At 31.3% G+C, this 23335-nt stretch overlaps 1 protein-coding gene across 4 annotated transcripts in view; it reads left to right on the plus strand.

Moving 5' to 3' along the window:
- The window catches only part of LOC149080106 (uncharacterized), a 150623-nt gene that overhangs the window by 67812 nt on the left and 59476 nt on the right, over positions 1-23335 (plus strand). Inside the window, exon 2 of one of the 4 annotated variants that reach the window (XM_089239112.1) lies at positions 12215-12301. The exons of the other annotated variants lie outside the window; for them this stretch is intronic. The gene's annotated coding sequence lies outside the window, so the exon portion shown is untranslated. The remainder of the gene's footprint in view (positions 1-12214; positions 12302-23335) is intronic. 4 annotated transcript variants of the gene reach the window in all.

Consider the following 23335-nt stretch of genomic DNA (forward strand, 5'->3'; position numbering starts at 1 on the left):
CTGCTTTTCAATCAAACAACGTGGTATTCTTAGAACATCTTTGAAAAACCATTTTATCAGTACGATCGATAGAAGACTCGTCAAACAAAAATAAAAAAAGACAGCCTGAGAGTTTTACCATTTAAAAAAGAAATGGAAGAAACTTTTTTTTCTCTAAATGGATAAAAATTGCCCGAGGTCAAAACGTGTCACTATCAAGCCCTGTCCTTGAGGCCGCTATGTGTTTGTGCTGTCATTGATGATGGCCTCACAATTTCCTACATTATTAAAAGCTAGAACGACGTATAGTTAAAAACCATCGTAACCTGATTTGAACCATGTCGAATTTAAATATATTTAGAGCGATGAATCATTACATGATCAACGTTTATTAACAGATTTCTTTAAATAACACCGCGTGAGTCTTATGAATGTGTATTTCTTTATTTTTTCACTGAATAACACAATCATTCTTTTGAGACAAATTGCATGCTTCTTTGTCATTTGTAGAAGCAAAATTTGCATTTTTAAGAGATATTCGATAAAATATTTGATGAGATTTCTTGATTGATATTTCTATGCATGACACGAATTTTCTTGTATATGCATTCCTAAAGCTCTTGTTAACATGTGAAATCAAACATAAGCTTTATTGAGTCATCCCGCTTATAAAGTCACCTTGATTTCATCCCACGGGTGACGTTTTCCCAAGGTCTAACTGAACATTCATATTTTAATTGAAACACCGTACTTATTTGAAATAAAGAGTCTAAAAATGATCTCTCTCGAAAATTCTTGCAGAATCATACTTTTTTGCATCAACGCACAGTTTGTAAGAACACTTACGAACAATAATTAATTCGAGAAACATTATTGCGGCATTATTTAAAGGATGAAAATGCTTCGAAAAAATGTATAAAACAACAACTCAGATATACTTAAAAAATTCGAACCTATTTGTACATTAATTTCAGGATGATCCCTACAGAGATATCATATTCTCGAGAAGCCATTCTTACACAGGCTGTCAGATGCAGATTAGTCATGAATACCCACTTTTACTACTTTACTTACAAAACTCATCACAATATTTATCGATATTTGAAAGCAAACTCTTTGCATATCTTTTAAGCTAATTAATGATTCCGCGCTTTATCATTTGTTTCGAAAATTAATGTAAACCCACGCAATTTCCAATCACACACGTGTTATGTGACGTAGAAATGAATATGCCCGCCAGCATATACCGGCCGACTGTTAAACAGTCTTAGTGGAAACTTTGAGAGAAATATCGAAAATTATTTTTATCAATCATAATCAATCTCACTTGAATTTCAAGTTTAATGTTTACCCTGTCAAGCACATTCGCACACGCGTGTAATTAGCAATCGTTGCATATAAAAGTGCTGGTAAATGAATACGATTTATTTCTTTCATATTCGAAAATATGCCACAAATATTCCAAAGCTTGTCCATTCCAATAGTACCTTTTAGAAAATTTATTCTTTATTCAATCAATCATTTTTTATTTCGCTTCTGGGCCAAATCCGTGCCAATGGTTGGCACAAATACAGAACATATGTTGATTGCGTATAGACAATAAATCTAAACAATTTAAAAAGTTTAGTAATTTGATCGTATCATTGTAGGAAAAATTACGGGTTTCTGATTTACAGCTCGGAGAACTTTGTTACATGAGATAAAAAATTTTGTCGGTTAGTGTTGGATTCAAAACAAGAATTTAGATATTCAGTGCGTTGTAAATTAAATATCGGGCATTCCATAAGCATATGCAATAGATCGGATACTTGACGCATTACTACAATTTGGGCAAGTATTACAATCTGTTAGAGGTGCGCCGGAATTTTCCCCCAGACCCCGTTTCAAAGATCAATCGTTTTTATTCTTTATTTAATATGATTAAACTATGTGGAAATACTTAGTCTCGACAATTTTGAAGTTCCGTTTAATTGTTTTATTTACTTATTTGAAATACCTGTGGAGGCGCCGACGGCGTTTACTCACCAGGTAATCAAGTTGAACGACTAATTAGACCGGTAATTGAATGACTATGCAATCGGAATGCCCGATAGTAATTAACAGTTTTTTGAGATTTAAAACGAATAAAAATAAAAAATTGAAACGAATAAAAATAGAATTTAATTTTTATTTTAGAATGAAATTACGTAAAAAAAAATTAAAATATTTTTATTGCTAATAAAATACGTAAAACTTAACTCGTATGCATTATAGTCAATTCGAGTTAGAGTTTCGATTGTATAATACGAGTTTCGATTTCCGATTGTATAATACGAGTTTCGATTTCCGATTGTATAATACGAGTTTCGATTTCCGATTGTATAATACGAGTTTCGATTTCCGATTGTATAATACGAGTTTCGATTTCCGATTGTATAATACGAGTTTCGATTTCCGATTGTATAATACGAATTCCAAATACAATGAAACCTCGCTATAACGATATTCTGCGGATCAAGAAAAAATATCGTTGTAATGGGATTATATATAGAGGCAGCAGTTTAACATTAGAGTATAAACATTTCCAAACAAGACTTGAAAAAATATCGTTCTAGAGTGATTTATCGTTTTTCGAGGATCGTTGTAGCAAGGGGTTTCAGAGTACAAAAAAAAAAAAAAAAAAAAAAAAAAAAATGCGTGAGAATCTCGCCGGATAGTAGTGAAATTTCTAGGTTGTTAGGTCTAAGGGTACGTCCACAATGCATCTCTTCCCGCTTTATGGCGGCGGTCAAACGGAGGAAAAACAGTGAAAACGTATTGGGTGGTCATAGTACAATGCCTTACCTGGTTTAACCAGCTCAAACTGCATCTACCCACTTTAACTGGAACGAATTATTATTTCTTTTTCCCGCTTGAACCGCTCAGCTCTTAGCACGTCCGGTGAGTTTACTATTATCTTCCTTTCTTCAGGAAGAATTTTCTGTTGATGAAAGTTACTCCATCCTTATTTATCCGGGGAGGGGGGATATTCGATTTTCTTCAAGATGTAGCCTGTTTATCCATTCGGAAATATTCGTAAAATTTTTCATGTAAACTTTGAGTTGAGACAACGAAGTATGCAGGGCCCGATTTACGCATGGGTAACATGGCCATTTGCCCAGGGTCCCATGTTTTCGGGGGGGGGGGATAAATTTATAGTAGTTTATGTTTTACTCAAATTTTCATAAATTCTATTTTTGGGGAAATTTTGGAAAATCAAATAATTTTCCCTGACTCTCATAAACGAGGTAAAGAAACGTTGTCCGTTAGTTTATGCCATTTTACCAATTTTTCTCCTTTTTTGAATTCAAATATCTCAGCGAATACTGCACTTAGAAACGTGAAATTTATTTTGTTGCCTTAAGGAGAGACAGGGTAACAACTTTCTAACTAGGTTCTTGAGCACAGGGTGTTTGCATAAAAAGTTATTTTTTCTATTTTAATAACTATATAATCCCTTGCAATATGAATGACGTATCTGAGGTCTACACATTATTTGGATACTTTTTCTAATTGGAAATATGCCTCTAGGATCAACGGTTCGCCAGTAATTTGTGGTGAGAGGAGTTAGCTATACACCTTGTATATTGTGAGATAAATTGACCTCTATTTCGGAAACGCCCATCACTGACGGGTAGGTCTATTGAGTTTTTCACTACCCACGACAAGATCTTTCCAACTATACCACTTTAGTCAAAATCGAGGCTCGGTCCGTGCACTTCCCAAGTCAGAAAGAATGCGAAAATATTAGCAAAAATCAAGTATTTCAACTACTGATATCTCGACAAATTTTCATTCCAATGTTAGATGGGAATTTTTCTCCAGTACAATAGAAAAAAATGCAAATTATACTTATTGTGAAATTTTTATTCAGAACAGTATAAAAACTTCAATTTCTGTATCCCCAGCTGTTATAATTTCACGCGAGTGAAACTATCACAGCTGAAAATACATCTTTTTAAAGAGATTTTTCACATTTTACTTCAATTCTAATATTAATCATATGACTTCGTTCCTGTGTTATAAAAATTCAAAAAATTATTTTTTTCTCATATTCATATATGTATATGTCAAATATCCAATACTAAGATACAGTGAAATATTTTCTGACGTATTAGGGGTTGTTTTTCTCGTATACATATGTGAGATGTATAATGGTATAAAAATTTTATAAAAAATATTGCTGTTTCAAGTGTGTGAGATTTGTAAAAATAAAAAAGGGGTATATACACCGTTATGGAAAAAAAAAATTAGTTGGCTGCTCATTTCTATCGAAATGATGATTTATTGTTACTATCTCCAAATTTCAACTGATGAAAATGCAATTGCGTGGTATCTCTAAATTTATATAATATTATAAAACTGATTGAATCTTATATATCTTCTGGAAAACCACATGAAATCGAGTTTCATTACGAAGTCATAACAAGTGATCGTTTAGCATTTTGTAACGTCAAGATCTCTTTTATGCATTGAAGCTGGTTTTTTAAACAGTGTGAATACATGTGGAAACTAAGAACTCAATTTTTTTTTCTTTTTACTTAAATAATCAAAGTGAAGAAATATATTCATTACTTCCATTCCAGAGTTTATTGTATGGAATCTAAGTTATGTTCCATCGACCGAAGTTACTAAGAAATCTAAAATACCCTCTACAGAGTTTTCAGAATTAAATAAGAAAAATTGACAAGACTCTCAAACTATATAGTGTCAGACTGCTATGGAAATTAAATCTTGAATAAAATTCAATCATCTGAGAAACCCAAGTATCTTCGTTATAATTTCTTTAGTTTTGGGTTGCTGTACTGGCATTCATATTTTGTTATGGGGATTATTAATTCATTTATTTTTCAATCACCCCGTTGGGCGATTCGTGTGTTGTAGTCCTTCAATTTGTATCTGTATATAGATGAATGAAAACAAATTGAAAATGAAGGTTTGGGTACGATCATACGAAATGAAACTCATTGAATTAAGGCAATGTAGTGAAAGTTAGGAAGAAATACGAATTTTTACCAACCGAGATGATAGTAAATAGTAAGTATAGCTAATCAAATCAGAGTAAAGCCTGTTCCTTTCCAGAATGCTACGCCACTCCGAGTTGTGCAAAAACCGGTTTTTGACGGCGAAATTACCTCAGCCACACTTTAACAAATACCGGTTTTTGAGTGACTTGGAGCGGCGTAGTGCTGCAGCTGAGGATCCACCTTAAGAGTTCAATTGCAACTTATTCAAAAAAATTAAACAGTTCTGGTATGTTCGATATCTATTATTTAAAGAGTCTTTTCTTTCTTAATGAGTAGTTCTTGCGTTTCGTAATCCATTTTTTTAAACAAAAAACCAAATAGTTTAGTCGGTGAAAGTAAATTCTTTAAAAACTTTCGTTAGAGAGTGCCTATGGACGAATGTAGCTCTAATCCAAAGGAATTCGATTCAGTCTGTCTGTTCTGATTTATTATTGTCTCTAAGTCTCTAATCAGGAAGTCTCGAATCGAAAGACGAAAGAGAATCAACTTGCGCTAATAGCCTTTTTATTTTTTATACCCGAACAGCAGATTTCAAAAATCAGGATTTTCTTCTTTCTCAATCGATTGAATTTCTATTAACAAGTATCGAGGTAAAACCGTGCAAAATTTCTCTTTCTTACCTTTCGTTTTTCCTTTTCCCCTCTTCTTACACATTGCCTTGTTCAAAGATTCTTCGATGATCCTAAATTGATTTAATCGCTTGAAGTATGATTAGATTTTTTTGAGTGGGAGAGGAAAAAGTTGTTAGTTATTAACCTTTAGTCTAACTTCATTGTAGACAATATGAAACAAAAAAAGACTACTATTTTTGTTATTTTTAAAGAAAACTTAAAATCTACTACAAAAGAAATTAAATTTCGCCTAAATTTTAATACTTTTGTCCGCATTTAGGAATTTCTATTGACGACATAGAGTTTTTCCCGCTTTCTGAAATCTTTTCATACCTACAATTTTTTCTTTTCGTTCACTATTTAAAAAATTTAATTTGAACACCTGCAATGTGATTATTAATGATTCAATCACACAATGTTTATAAACAAATTATGGTTAATGTGTCTAAAAATCTTTTTTAAGTGCATACTCGCAAATATGATGATGATAGTTAATGTATTTTAAAAATTGGAACCCGATTATATAATATCCAAGATAATGTAGACCTGATCTAACTCGAATAAAACGAACCTTACGGGATTTGGGATTAAATTAAATAAATAAAGCAGCAAATGGTGAACATTAAGTTTAGGTAAACGTTATTTCTAGTAACTACAGAAAGTTCGTGGGAAAAATGCTAACGATAAAAAAGATCACATTAATATTACAGTAGTATAAAGTTACACAAAGTACTGTAGTGTTTCAACAGTTTACAACATTTAGAAGATTACTTTACTTTTTCGGATACGAAGTACAATGAAACCTGTGTATAACGATAAACTTGCCTATAACGATATTTCTTTGTTCCTGGCGGAATTCCTATTTAATGGGAAATAGCGCTAATGCCCAAACTGTCTAAAACGATAACCTGTCTATGACAATATTTTTCTAGGTCCCTACAGTATCACACAGGTTATACACAGGTTTCACTGTATTTCTATAGAAGTAAATCAATAGTTTCTACCGACTTTCGAAAGGGCGATATCGCCCAGTTTTTGAAACATTGTCGTAGACATTCTGTGAATCAATTTGTCGCGACGCAAGGCGTTTCGCCAGTAGTTTTACTTCACCTAATTTTCTGAAATCAATTTATGAAAAGTATCTAGGATAGCCCGAAACACTGTTAATCGCGGCTTGAATAATCGGGGTTATACTGTACTCTGTCGAGAACAATGTCCGTTACATATCCTCAGAATTGATCATCAAAGTATTCCAGCCCATTGAAGATGCGACCATCGCTACCTCATAAGTTTTCACTATTTTTTAAGGAGTTCGTGAAAGAATATAACAAGGAGACGAACAAAGAGAATATAAGTTGAACCGAAGAAGTGAGAGATCAAATTCATCTTTTTACAAAGAAGTTGTTGCGATTTGGAGACCAAATAGCAGTAATGACAAAGAAGGTAACGTCAAAAACGACGGTAATGACGATGAAGATAATGATGATGCTCGTACTAATTATGACGCAATTTTTAACAACAGAACATATTTTCGTAAATGTTCGGCAAGAATAAATTAACGTCATAGCGATGACAGGATTAGCATTGTAGTAGAGAGAGAAGCAATCTTTCTTATTTTTTCTCTAATGTTCTTGACGTGAAAACAGATAAAATTATTCTCATATCTGTTTATATTTATGTACGAGTTGGTAGAGTTTATTAAAACGAGCTGGAAAACCAAACACACCACAAAATAAAATCGAACAAAAAATTTTGTTAAATTGAAATATTGGTGTGAGAAATCTTACGCACTTCTCTTAGTAAAATATTAAAGCAACGACGCTGAATAAACCATATTTAGGTTGTTTTCCCAAAAATCAATAATACTCATCGTATCTTGTATAGCGGTCGTCAAATAAGTGCAAGGGTTTCTTGGGCTTACATGCGTGGAAAGTTTTATAGGCCGCGTTTATCCTTTCCTGTTCTTTCCTTTATTTTGTTTTCTTATTTCTTATATTCGAGCTTTCTAGAATAGATTGCCGATCATATAAGATTTCCAAAAATAAGTAACAGCTGTCGCTGTCTTACGGGGAGAATAGTGCTTACTCTTACATATACCATATAACATCCTGAATCTTTTATATCCAAGAGTGTTGAGATATTCGCAAGAGAAAAGAAAATATTTTTATCTAAATCTTTCAAAAGATCTGAATATCGAGAACAAAAACCCGTGTTTTTACGACGGAAATTCTTTGAATATTGACAACATACTCTCGTATAAATACTTTGAATAGAATTCGCGTTAACGTGATTGAAATTTATTTCAATCAATTATTTATACAAATATAGGTTATTGTTATAGAATTTGGTTTTATAAAACCAAATTCTATAACAATAACCTATATTCGTGTCTACCTATTTAATGTAAATGAAATGCTTTGAATGTTTCGAAACGGATTCTATTGAATAAATACAATTGCTGTCTGGCAGTCGAGTGGTTAGGGAATTCGCTTTTCGCTGAGCAGGTCTGGGTTCGAATCCCGGTTTGGGCATGGATGTCTACTAACACTAACAAATTCCCTGGACGGATCATGCTGATCCCTTGGGAATAAGTGAAGATCACGTTATTTATTTAAAAAAAAAAAATGTCGTAACTTTATTATAATCGAATAATAAGTAATTATTTTTCCCGTGTGGGGGCCCTAATAGACTGGGGAATCAATAATGATGTTCAGCCTGGAATATGAAATTTATAAAAAGGGATTATAATAATAGGGCAAGCTAAGAGTTGAAATTTTAGTTTCGTTTAATATTTTATTTAAAAATATAATTTTTTAAAAATTCGGAGTGATAATATTACATTTGATTCAATATCACAAACCATTTGATCATTAAAATATCTACTTAATGAACTTTCTGGAAGCAAGTACAAAGTTATCAACAAGTGAATATATGCAGAATGCATAACTAACTATTCGAACTGCAAATTCCTGGCCAACCGTTGATCCTAGAGGCATACCTCCAATTAGGAAAAGTATTCAAATAACGTGTGGACCTCAGATTCGTCTTTTATATTGCAAGGGATTATATAGTTATTAAAATAAAAACAATTAACTTTTTATACGAACACCCTGTGCTCAAAAACCCAATTAGAACGTTGTTACCCTAGCTTTCTTGACGCTAACAAAAGAAATTCCACGTTTCTAATCGCAATATTGGCTGAGATATTTTAATTCAAAGCATGGAGAAAAATTGGGAGAAAACAGCATAAATAAGGAGGAAAAGCATTTTCCGTTAGCTTATGCTTTTTTTTCTTCAATCTTTCTCCATTTTTTTGAATTCAAATATTAAGGTAAATATTCCACTTAGAAACGTGGAATTTCTTTTGTCTGCCTAAGGTGGGACAGGGTAACAACTTTTTAATTGGTTTTTGAGCTCAGGGTGTTAATTTTAAAAAAAATATTTCAATAACTATACTATAGCAATATGAATTACGTATCTGAGTTTTACACGTTATTTGGATACATTTTCTAACTGGAAGTATGCCTCTAGGATCAACGGTTCGCCGGCAATTGGCTGTTCGAGAGGTTAGCTACGCACCCTCTATAAAAATGACTAATTACCATCAAGGGAAGAATCGTCCCTCTCTTTTGTGTCTTGATTTCCCATTTCCATTTGAACCTATAAACAGAATAGAATGCGATTTTATAGAAATAGATTTAATTTTTAGCTTAGAATTAAGACTCTCAAAAATATGACTCACTAAGGGAAAGATTCCGAAACTCTTTACGTTTACAGCACCCTAGTCAATAAGATTCGGTGCCGGATTGAGGTAGGCGGAAAGGGTTGCGATTGCACTTTGCCACCAAATATTTGAGGCCGTAAAACTGTATTTCAAGACATCGATTACCGTATTTAATTTTCACTAAAGGGCTTAACAAAGTCATAGCTTGAAATTTTATCTATTTATGGATGTGTGAGATATAAAAGAAATTCGTGTGTTTGTCTTACGCCTTATTGATAGGCACAAATATAGACACGAGCCTTGGTTTCAGACAGAACTTCAGAAGACTTTCAGCGAGAACCTCCCGGTTTTCAAGAAAAATTATGGGATTAAAAATATATACGATCGATTACTTTTCCAGTCTCTAATCCAGTCAGCTTCTTCCATGTGGACTATTGTCTTGACAGCACCATGAGCCCCCGGGCATAGAGATTCTCTAGGAACCGTACTATAAGACTTAAAGTGACAGTCATCTCAATTTCGAAACTTGTATGATGTGTTGGGCGTTAAAAAAAACAATCTCGGGCATAATAGTTATTATTATTTTTGCATCATGTTATCATGAGGTCCCTCATCACCTGCCTTAGCAGGTAGACAGGTAAAGTAAGACGTCCATCATACGGTAACCCCTCTAGGATAGCGTTTTGATGGATACTCAAGCCAAGACGTTTAGCGGCCCCCATAAAGTGAATTTCAGTAGATGTATGGAACAAAGTAAGAAAATTTAACCGCCAGCTTCTAGGCTATAAACTCCGCCCCCCCCCCAACCTTAGCATGGAGATGAGGGCATGTATACAGATAGTGTAAAAGCCGCAAAAACCCGATTAGATACGAAGCATATGAGTTGAAATCATCGTATGAAAAAATATATTCTCACAAGAAAATAGTTATCAAAAAAAAAAAAAAAAATTCATTATTAAACTCATTAACTATATCTCATAATTATTCGTTTCGAACGTACCCGAATTCTTACATTCTTTATTAGTAGATAAAAAAAAATAAATATTATTTGTCCTCTTGATGCAGCATTTCAGTTTTATACATGTGTGCGATACATTATTTTAATTCAATCTCTTTATTGTTCATTGCGAAGAGTAAACAGAAAGTGCTTTGCTTTATACAGAGTTAGCATAAAATTAATGAATGACACGATTTTAAAAATTCATATTTTCATAACTGTTACACTTAATATAATCAGTGATGAATAAAAAAATGAAAAAAACATTTCAAGTTTTTTTTTTTCAGTTATAGTGTGAACCTTTCGTAACACGACAAACATCTAATCTGCAATCAAGTTCATTCCACACATTTTGCTGTTTACACAGTCAATGCTTTAAAAATGGTTCAAAATGCAACACTGATGTGTTCTTTAAGCTTATTGAGTGTTTTCTGCAATTGTTTATAAACCACCATTGCTGAAAACCCTCAATAAACTTACAGAATGCATCAGTGCTGCATTTCAAAACTTTTTTTAAACCTGTGCAAAACTGAAATGTGTGGAATGAACTTTTTTTAAAAATAATAACGTGATCCTGACGCGTTAGGGATCAGCATGATCCGTCCAGAGGGAATTTGTTAGTGTGCATCCATGCCTGAACCGGGATTCGAACCCAGACCTACACAGTTAAAGGCTAGCTCCCTAAGCACTCGACTGCCAGATTAGATGTGTGTCGTATTTCGAAAGGTTCATACGTCAAAAATTTGTAACTGACAAAAAAACTTGGAATGTTTTTGTTAATTTTTTTTTTATGTATTACTAATTACATTGTGTGTAATAGTTTTCAAAATATTAATTTTTTAAAGAAAAAAATATGTCGTTCATTAATGCTAACCCTGTGTAATGAAAACATTCAATCCAGTAGCTACGGCTCCTTTAATGTTTAAAAACATGTTTTTGTTTTAAAGCTAAAACTTTAGAAGTAAATGAAACTTCAATTTGGACATGACCCCTACTGATCTTTTTTTTTTTATCATTTCCGTACTTGATGAATAAAAATCCTAGATTTTATGGGAACTTTTACTTTAGAAGGCACTGAAGAATAAAAAAAAATTAGAAACCAAGTACGTACTGAAACAAACTCGATCATAGCGGGTTCTTGTTAAAAATAGTTACTACATTTATAAATTATGTTCTCTATGGTTTCTTTTCCTCAACATTCTTCCTTGATTTTTTTTTCGTCTCTTTTGTTTTAATTTCTTTTTTTTTTTCAAAGTTTCGAAGAGACATCATTTTACTGAGGACATTATTCTTTTCCTCAAACTATAATCACTCTTAAAGATCACGTTTCTCCTCTTTCCGATTCAAGAGAATGTCCATTATTAGCTTTTGCTTTTTTTACCCTTTTAATCTTCTTTTCGTTATAAGATCCTATTTCATAGAAAGAGATCACTCCCCCCCCCCCACACCATTTTAAATAATGATGGGACACTTTACTTTTCTGAACGTTTCCCCACAAATGAGTAGCTTATAGAAGAGAAATGCTGTGTTACTTCTTGAAGTTTTCTCTCATTAACATATTTTTTCTTGCGAATAACGAATTTTTGGACTTGGTAAATTGGTAGGAAACAATTCGTTTTAAGGTATCCGTCTACCTTTTTTAGCACTTTACTATAAAATGCTACTGAAGTGAGCTGCGATAACATTTTTCAGTTGAAAGTGTTTCAAAATGGTGAAAACAATAATAAACTTTGCACTACCCATGATATTTTTTATGAAAAAATCATTTTTATGTTAAAATTTAAGTAAAATTTATGTTATATTCGAAACTTAGAATTGCAAAAAATTCTAAGAATGAAATATTTCATTATTTTCACAGTACATTCAACTAGCAATGATGCAGGTTATGAACTAAAATTTAAAGAATTGTATTGAATGGTCCTAAGTTGCCCACAAATCTGTTGATGTACGTATGGATTTTTTGAAATTTCATTTAAGATACCGTGTGTGTCTGAAACACTGTAATTAGACAAATACATGCGATAGAGCTTAGATTTTAGTTTATAACCTTGAAAATGTATGGAAAAATATAATATTTAAATTTTGCAATGATACAGTCAGTAGATTTTGAGAAATCATGTTTTAATTTCAAGTAAAATGTCAAAAATAGCATTCTCCGTTCTTACAGATTTAAAGTTTTTATTCACAGAGTAACCGGTGTAAAAACGCAACACTAAAGTGGGCGTAACTTCGGTTCTAAGTGTCATATAAACAAAACAAGGACTGTTTGAGGCCTCCATAAAATATTAAAATAAAAAAATATCGATATTTTCTTCAAAAATGACGTTTTATACACTGTCGGATACTTTAAAAATTTGCAACTGATTAAAATGTAAATTTTTTTTTTCAAATGTGAAAATCTTTATTCAATCTCAATTGTTTTGAAAAATTGAAAAAGGGAAATTAATCTAATCTAATCTACATCTAAATATTTATTAGAATTGAAATGTTTTGGAAGAATCTTTAAGTTACAAGAATATTATTGAATTGAAGATTTTTTTTTCAATTTTGTTGCTACAAAAGACCCGCGAAGGATGAAAAGAAATGTCATGTAGTGTAGCGGATTCACTATTGTATATATATAAATGTACATTATGTTGCAAAATTAATTAATAGTTGTCAAAACTCTCCAATACCAGCGCCATAGGCAGCTGAAATATGCAGTGTAGTGTAAAAACATTGTGAAAAACTCATTGTTTATAAATGAAAAATTGAAATATATATATTGTTGAATTTCAGGTAGGATTTTACATTTTTAATTTCCTATTATTACCAACTATTTGAACACACTTTTGTGGGGGGTTTCCATTTAATATTGTGCTACTAATGTATTTTCCGTGTCTTTCTAGTTTTTTTTTTCTTCAATTTTCATATTTTCTCATATTTGCCTTTTCGGCTTCCAAAGCTTGTTTCCACAAAAATGTCGGGGGAACTGATGGTAATTCTGTGTCTTTTTTTTGGCTTACCATTACTTTACTTCTTGGAACAATGTGGGGGTTTTCCCTTGAAAACGACCTCCTCATTGTTCCATTTATTTTATTGTATTTTTTCATTATTTATATATATATATATATATATGTGTGTATATATATATATTATACAGGTTGTCCTGTAAGTGCTTTATCTCATCAACCGGCCTTGGTCCTTATGTCATCAACCGGCCGTCGTAGAGGTATGATTCCAATTTAAAAAATGCTCAACAGGCGTTCAAAAATTTTCCTGTCCCAGTTTTGAGAGGGAAAATACAGTATGTAACAAAATAAAAAAAAATCTAAATTTTTGCACGTTCCCCGTGAGCTTAGAAACCGAATTAGAAAGTTGTTACTCTGTCTCTTCTAATACCAACAAAAAAAAATCCAATGTTTCTAAGTGCGATATTCACAGAAATATTCGAATTCTAAAAACGGAGAGAAAATTGAGGAAAAAATAGCGTTAAATACGGTTAACACAGCATAAAAACCGTTTTACCCGCATCTAACACCGTTCTTTCCTAAATTTCCTCTGTTTTCCGAATATCTCTGTCAATATTACACTTAGAAAAATGATTGCTTTTGTTGGCATCAGGAGAGACCGGGCAACAACTTTCTAATTGGAAGTTAGAGCACAGGGAAACCGTATAAAAATTTAGATTTTTTTTTATTTTGTTACACACTGTATTTTCACTCTCAAAACTGGAACAGGAAAAATTTTTAACGCCTGTTGAGCATTTTTTAAATTCGAATTATACCTCTACGGCGGACGGTTAATGAAATAAAGGCCGCATTAGCACTTACAGGACATCCTGTATATAGTTTTTATTTATTTTTATTTTTTTTGCTGTAAAATATTTCAATATGCTTCGTAAAGAATGTCAGCTGAAGCTGAACATCTCAAGCATGGTAAATTGGAAACAATTCGTTTTTAAAATTTACAATTGCTTAGAGTGTGTGTAAATTTTTCATCTAAAATCTAAAACTATTTTACATCTATATTTATTTCAATTGAAATGTTTTAGAAGAATCTCAAGTTACGTATATATACAAGATTAGTGTATTGAAAATTTTTGCAATATTTTTGCTAAAAAAAGAAGGATGAAAAGAAATATAACACATTTAAGTGTACCGGATTCATCAATGTATATAATATGTATATATATTAATGTAAAATATTTCAATATACTTTGCAAGAAATATCAAGTAACGAAATACCAAAAAAATAAAAGAAAATATGTGGCAAGAAAGTCTTCGGAAAATTACTTTTTTCCCAAAAACCCTTCAAATTCTTAGAAATATTTACCAGGACAGAGCAAGGAAAATTCTTAAGAAATCAGTACACAAACATTCGAAGTATTGTGATACGTGTACGGATTTGCATTATGTTCTTAAAAATAATACTTTAAATCGACTAAAGTTTTGCCACAAGACCAAATATTTTTGTTATTTTCAACATAGGTTCACACACCCATAAAATATATTTTGAGGTTGATAGCATAGACATCATTGCTTTGAAAAATGCATTCGAAATCGTTCCAACTTTTTAACATTCCGAGGCATTTTATAACGTAATAACACTGGTTGAGATTATTATTATTATTTTTATTTATCTTATTTTATTTTATTTATTTATCTTATTTTATTTTATTTATTTATCTTATTTTATTTTATTTATTTATCTTATTTTATTTTATTTATTTATCTTATTTTATTTTATTTATTTATCTTATTTTATTTTATTTATTTATCTTATTTTATTTTATTTATTTATCTTATTTTATTTATTTATCTTATTTTATTTTATTTATTTTATTTTATTTATTTTATTTTATTTTATTTATTTTATTTATTTTATTTATTTTATTTATTTTATTTTATTTTATTTATTTTATTTTATTTATTTTATTATTTATTTTTTTTTTTTTTTGCATTTACACGCGAGTAGGAAACGAAATTACCCATCTCTTCCAAGAAAATCCTGCGTACGTTACTGTTGGTGTTTATGGTATAAACCTTTACGACCGTGATTGAAAGAATGTTGTCTTACTTCACTAATACATATCTCAAAGTTGCAGCTTCTTAACGATATGTCAGTTTATAAGAAATATTTTCAATGTTGATCAGCACTAGTAGTTTTAGAAAAAATTAAAAGTCAACTCTACAGGGTGATTACTTAATTCCCCTTGCCGCACTTTACTGGCGTACCGATGATTCTAGAGGCATACTTCCAATTAGAAAAATTATCCAAATAACGGGTGGAACTCAGAAATGTCATTCGTGTTGAAAGGAGTTGGGTAGTTATTAAAATAAAAAAATAAGTTTTTTTTTCATACGGACACCCTATCCTCAAAAAACCCAATTAGAAAGTTGTTACCCTTTCTTCTAAGAAATTCCACGTTTCTAAATGCAATATTCGCTAAGATATTTGAATTCAAAAAAATTAGAAAAATTGGGGGGGAAACGGAATAAACTAAAGGAAAAATGCTTTTCCTCTCATTTATGCTGGGTTTTTTTTCAATTTTTCTCAATTTTTTTAAATTCAAATATCTCTGCGAATATTGCACTTAGAAACGTGAAATTTATTTTCTTGGCCTCAAGACAGACTGAACAACAACTCTCTAATGGGATTTTGGAGGACAGGGTGTCCGTATAAAAGGTTATTTTTTTAAATTTAATAACTATACAACCCCTTGCAACACGAATGACGTTTCTGAATTTTACACGTTATTTGGATCATTTTTCTAATTGGAAGTATGCCTCTCTAGGATCAATGGTACGCCAGTAAAGTGCGGCAAGGGGAATTAAGTAATCACCATGTATTAAAAGACATAAATTATCTTAGAATTTCCCATTACTTATGATGATATGCAAATGTTGCCATCACCACAAATTTCAACCGTTCCAGAGCAATTACCCTGCTTACACGCTGAAAAAGTGCAATATACAAAAAATTCTACGCATATTTTTGAGGAAAAAATTGTCTGAACATGTACATCGATAGAAGTAACAAGAGGAAAAATCCCTCAAAAATTACCTCGTGGATGAATAATTTTTTTTAAAACTTAAAGCTTGCCTATTTCCGGTTGCTGTCTGTCATGCGTCAGCACGCATTTTGTAGAAAATATTCTAAAATATTTCTAGTTTTCTAGATTGATAGTTATACACAAACTAGTTTTCCCTTTTTTTCGTGTAGCTCTTTGCATGTATTTTAAATAATTAAAAACATATATTTACTTAACTTGATGTGTGAATTGCGAAATATTTTTTTTTTTGGGCTTAGAATCCCAGAAAACTAATTAATCGGTTCTAAAAAACCTTTGATATCTTAATATAAGAGAGCGAATTCAGACATTCCAATTTTCTTTCGATGATTGCCTAAATTAGGTGGTACATTATGAGTAATCACTGGTGTGAGAGACGTCCTATTCTAAGAATTGGAGATCGCACTTTTATAATTTTTCCCTCTCGGTAACAAAAATAAACGTCATTTTATATATCATCTTGTGCTCTTCTAAGTTCAGTGAAGCAAAGTTGTCTCATCAAACTTCTTCTATGATAATGCGTTTCGAATGAAGATTTGTAATGTCGATGAGTCGAAGTCTACTGAGCATGATGAGTCAGAATGGGGAAATCAAAATATACTCGTCATCAAAACTCGGGAGCTAGTGATCGATCAGCACTGGTCTCTGGGAAAGCGTCAGTCGGAACGGTGTCTCTATCAAAGGCTCCAGAGAACCGGAATGATTCATTCAAACAGTTGAATCAGAAATGAATCTATCCTTGATTATTCGGGGAATTTTTCCAACACTGGAAAATGATTCCAGTCTATATTTTAACTTAATACCTTACTAGAAACCAATAATGATCACCTTAATTATAAGTAAATAATTATTCATGGCATGCAGTAGCACTCAAAAGTCTTTTGAAAACGATGAATGTTTCTACACAATTCGCGTATTTAAATTTTTTAATGAAATATTCTATCCAACTCAAATTCTCTCCCTCTGAACCGCATTACAAACTATTATGGACGAATTTTGTAAAATCAGAAAAAAATTAAATCATTCTCATGTTGGATTAGAAGTCTTTTGACGCAAACAAACAAGAATGCCAACAAATTTATATCAGTCATTTAACGGGCACTATGAAAAAAATATATAATAAGTCAACACTTTATTAGATAACCTTTGGATTGTACTTGGCATGTCTTCGCAAGGACTCAAAAAGCTTGTCCCATGGTCAATGGCTATTTTTTTCCATTACTTTGTCACAGAATTGAAAAACCTTCGAATTCAAATAATTTCTGGCTCCCCGACTTCTTCACCGAGCTCTATCCACAAATATTTGATAGAATTCAAGTCAGGGTTCTATAACTTCACCACCCATAAAAATTTTATTTTTAGCCAACGTTGACGTTTTACTGTAATAAATTCAAATTCAATCCGTGTTTCGAATTAAATTCATAAAGTTTTTCGCCCGGTGGATTTTTGAGGATCTCTCATTGCTTGCATTGAGACATCCTCCAGATTGCTTGATTGTTCTATCTATCTTGTCTGTTTTTTCTTAAGTTCTACTGAAAGAAAATTAATTTCTATATATTCCCGAGGTAAGTAGATCGATAAGGACTCTTGTGGGCCGATCTCCGTTTGCAGATATGCAGACATGCAGATACGTAGCTTACTACAGACAATGCCGGAGAAAATGTTCCCAAGATATTTGAACATGATTCCATTCTTATTAACTGCCTTGTAATATTAAGATCAATTGAGTTTGACTTCACCCATTTCCTTGAATCATTAATCACGCTTTCTCGAAAAATTCACCAAATATCCAAATATTCCTTACCTTTTAGAGTGCTTATTATGTATTCTTCATAATCCTATTTGACATTTATATAAAATCAGGAATAATTATTTCTATATATGGATCAAATTACATTTGTCAAAACAATTTTTATCCACCCAAAAATAAAAAATAAGACAATGAAAGCTCATTGAACCCAAACAAATAGAATTTCAGCTAAATAGGTGTCAATAACTATCTTTTTCTGCTTTACATATGCCAAAAGTCATGGCAAAGCATGCAAATGAGCTGGCGCTATTGGCATTATTGCATTTTTTAAAAATCTTTGAGCACTGCTGTACGTACACCTTATCAGTGACTAAAACTGAAATGACCTTACTTTTTTTTCAGAATTTTCCTGATTATCCTCAAATATTTGAACATATGAATTACATTCTTCTGCCATCTACTATTTTATAATAATACGGGCTAATTATTCTAATTAAAAGATTATTATTTCCCCCAAATCTACACACATTTTTTTGTAAGTTAGAAATAAAAATAAATTGTGCAGAAATAGGAATAAAAATATTTTTCATGTAGAAAAACGGATTGCGAAATTTCCCAAAAATCATTCTGACTATAATGCCAATGCACTTACTGCATTATTATTTGAAGAAGCTTAATTAACGTTATTCACTTACATCACGTACCAAGACACAAATCGTTTTAAAACTATTAAAATCGTGAAAAAAAAGGTTTCTAGTTCTAAGGGGCTTCATTAATTTTTTTAAAGAACATATAATAAAAGGGTAAAAAAAATTGCGAGAAAATGGAAAAATCAAGAGAAATCTTAATTAAAATCTTGTATTTGTTTAATTTGCTCTCTCGTTTTGTAGTTGAAAGATTATTATTATATTTCTTTAATAGAGAGATAATTTATTTATTTATTAAGTTTATTGAAGACTCTGCAATATTTTTTTCTTCATATTTCCTATAACAATTTCCCAAAATATAAGTTTTCAGAAAAAAAGAGTTTAAAAAAATGAATAAAATTCTTACCTTACAAACATTCGTAAGGACTCATTGGTTATCTTTAATGTGTTATGATCTTTCTAGTGTTTTCTTCAAGGAGAGTTGATACCTTTAGCATGGTGCTGTAATAGAAATATTAAAAACACTATTTAACCATTGATTTATTTCAAATTTTTTACATATTTTCTTGCTTATATGTGCTATACTATTCTCGTATAAAGTCTTACATATCTTGGATACTTAATTTTTTGTAAATTTTCAAAGAAAATGCATTAAAAACAGCTTACGCGCATGATAAAATACCTCCTGCATCAATGTAATTGAATAAAAATTGATTAAAAATAAAGAAAACTGTTGAGTTCATATGAAATGAAGCAAAAGTTTGAAATTTCATTGACTCAATCTTATTTAAAATTAAATTTTTAAATTTAAAATTTTTTAAATTTTAAATTTTAAACTTAAAAATTTAATTTAAAATAAGATTGAGTGAATGAAATCTCAACCTTTTGCTTCATTTCATGAACTCAACAGTTTTCTTTACTTTTAATCAATTTTTATTCATTTGCATTGATGTTATGGTATTTTATCATGCCCGTAAGCTGTTCGTGCATTTTTTGAAAATTTACAAAAAAATCAAGTATTGAAGATATGTAAGACCAGAATAGTTATGTATTTATAACATGCATTTATACCAGCATAGGATAGCACATACAATAAAAAAAATTGCAAAAAATTTGAAATAAATCAATGATTTAATAGTATTTTTAATGACATCTCTATCACAGCATAGTGTTTCACTATGTAAAAGGTATCAACTTCTCTTATAAAGAACTTTGAGTAAAAATAATAACAATAATAATATACAATAAAGGGCTCTGAATATTTTACCTGGCAAGAGGGCAGTGCGTTTTTTGTAATTAAATGGCTGGATTCCTTCGTTCCTTTATGACTACGACCAACTTACTAAAAGGAAACAACAGCAAAAAAGAGACAAATATGGATGAAGAAAGAAAGAATTTTAGGAAATTCTCTAAGATTTTCTTCTTCAAGTGTAAAATGATCTGATGTTTCTTCTGTATTCAAGTGTTTCTTTGCTTCGAGCGAAAAAAGAAGTTCTTTATCATATCCTTTACGGCAATCATTGTTTTGTGAATTTTGCAATTGCATATTTTTTCCGTGTTTTTATGCCACGTGATGACTTTTCATATTTAGAAAGAAATTACATTTTTTTCCTCTTACGGGGAATGTGATCCTAAATAAAATAATGTACAAAAAAAGTAAAATCTTCTAAAAATTCCAATTTATTCTTGTTTTTCCTCTCTATTTTTTGTAATCGTAATAAAAATTTCGATATCAACTTTTCGTTGTAACAATTGATATTTTAAATCGGGATCATATCGAGTTAAAAGAGAATCTTTGATAGATTATTTGTAGGAGATATTAAAATGAACTTGGAACTGTGTTTTTTTCTCTCTCTCGATCATAGAAAACTGCTATAAGGTTCATGCATATCTTTGATTGGTCTCTAAAAATAAGGTTTTTATACTATTGTTATCATAGTGTACTGTACTTGTAAATGTACAGCATGTTTCAGGAGCAGATCCGAGAAATAATTCGAGAATTGATGAAAATCAAGAACTAATGGAAATTCAAAATTAATTAAAGGAAAAATCCCAGAATTAATGCAAATTCAGAATTATTGAGAGAGAAAAAAATCCAGAATCGACAGAAATTCAGGTTTAATAATAAAAATAGCCCCAGAATTGATGAAAGAAAAAATACTCTAAAGTTGATGAAAATTCATAACTAATTAAAGAAAAACTATCAGGATTAAAGGAAATTCAGAATTAATGAGAGAAATGATTCCAGAATTGATGAAAATTCAGAATTTATGAGAGAAATGATTCCAGAATTGATGAAAATTCAGAATTTATGAGAGAAATAATTTCAGAATTTTGATGAAAATTCCACTCTACATCATCATGGGGTCATTTTCAAGTACTTTATTACCGTTCCATTTTGCAGCCATACCTGAAAGCGGAGAAAACCCGGTATATATATTTCATATTACCCGACTATTCCATAATACCTGAATGTGCTACAGATTTTTTCACTTCTATCACCGTAAGTGCGGGATCCGATGCGACCGCACCTGTCGCACACCCCCTAAGAGCGGTTCTGCATGCTGTATATTTTTAATGCTGAAAGTATTCAGTTTAAATGTCTATTTCTTTTTGCGGAAACCATTTCCGAATAAAGAGTTAATTTACTATTTCTCATTCTGAAAAGAATTTCCTCGAATTTCTACGAAGTGAATAATGAAGCGCAATTTATGAAACTCTTCGAAGGTATTTTTCTTTATTCTACAAACGAGTAGCTAAACTTCTAACAGCTTCTGCTGGACGTCCTCTTCGGAAAGGCAATACCATCTTTTTTTCCTTTAAACCATATGAGAGTAATCTAACAAAGAACGTGAAATACAAAAGATGTAATTACTCGCTCCGCAGCCATTAATGACCATGAGCATGACGATGGTTGCATGTATTAGTATCTCCCAACCCGATTCCAGAGGAAAAAAAAAAGATGAGTCGCTATTCATTTAAGAAAAAGGACTTTCAATGAGGATCAAGTTCTGGGACATTTCCTTCGCCTCTTGTAAATTAACAGGGTGACCGTAACAAATTATAATCGATTTTCATCTTATTGCCACCGTGAATTCCCTTACACGAGCATTCCGAGTTTTCTAATGAAAATATGGATATATACATGGTTTTTTTTATAATTGATTCGACACGCGATATGCGCAGTGTGTTTTTACCTGCAATGGTATACGTGAAAATAACTATAGCATGTCTATAACACTGGACAACAATGGACAACAATCAATTTGCGTCCGACGTCAAAATATGCAATTCTGAATGATTTTTACCTGCTGAACACGAATATCACCATGGAAAAGTTTTATTGGCTCTCGTTTTTGAGATATCACTATGGAACAGTTAATCTGTACGATTTATACGAGCGTTATTGTATGGGGAATAAGTGGTAGGACCACGGAACAATGTTACAAGGGAAAATGGTAAACCCCGATGCTGACTGCCTACTGTTGGACAATTGCAAGAGATGCTTCTCATGTCCAGTGCAAGCGTAATGCAAAACGAAGTAAGAATGTGTCAGACGTAATAAATAAAACCGTAATAATAAATAGACGTAATAATAATAAATAGACGTAATAATAATAAATAAACGTAATAATAATAAATAGACGTAATAATAATAAATAGACGTAATAATAATAAATAAACGTAATAATAATAAATAGACGTAATAATAAATAAACCATTGTGCTGTAATACATTTTCGTTTTTACGTACTTGTGTCAAGTTTTTATGTATAAATTTTACGCCTTTATACATTGACGAAGTTTCTTTTTGTGTTGTTTTTCTGCATATTTATTTTTTTTTCTATATATATGTACTTATGTTGTATTTCAATGTATTTATTGAGTTGTGTTATTATATGTGTATATTAAATGTGTGATTTCAGAGAAAACCATAGCCAATCCAGTTTTTTTACTGTGAAATTTACACCAAATTGTATATGAAATAACTATTTTGGTTTCGGACGCAGAATTTTTTGTCACAATTTGTTATCTAGTGTAATTAAAGTTGGCGTGTTCTGAGTTGTCTACAACCTTAACTTCCAATCAGAAAGTTATAAAACTTTGGGACCGTCCTAATGAAAGGATACTGAGAATTTTTAAAGCTCCTTTAAAAACATAAAATACCTACATAACTTTCGGTGAGGACTGAGGAATCACTCTGTTTGTCAAGGAGTTCCACCAGCAAACCATGTTCTTGTGAACTCAACGTCATATCCATTGATGAAATGAGAATGGAAATAGTTCTGCTGGTGTTTAATGTTTAAATAGCGTGTGTCATAAAAAAAGACTGAACAGTTATATGTTTACAAAAAATTAGCAGGTGCACTAAAATTTGCATAAAAACACTCCTTCCCCCAATCTTACGCTTGTCACTCTCCAGCATATGATTTTTTTATGTATGCCACTTTTTTTTTAGTCTCAATATATTTCATTTCTATTTGCGAAACATGAATTTGTTCTTTAAGTTTTCATTAGGAAATTGTTTTTA

This window comes from Pholcus phalangioides, unplaced genomic scaffold (assembly GCF_987345545.1).
Source record: "Pholcus phalangioides strain wild (caught in Gottingen) unplaced genomic scaffold, Ppha-v1.0 ptg000011l_1, whole genome shotgun sequence".
NCBI classification, from domain to species: domain Eukaryota; kingdom Metazoa; phylum Arthropoda; class Arachnida; order Araneae; family Pholcidae; genus Pholcus; species Pholcus phalangioides.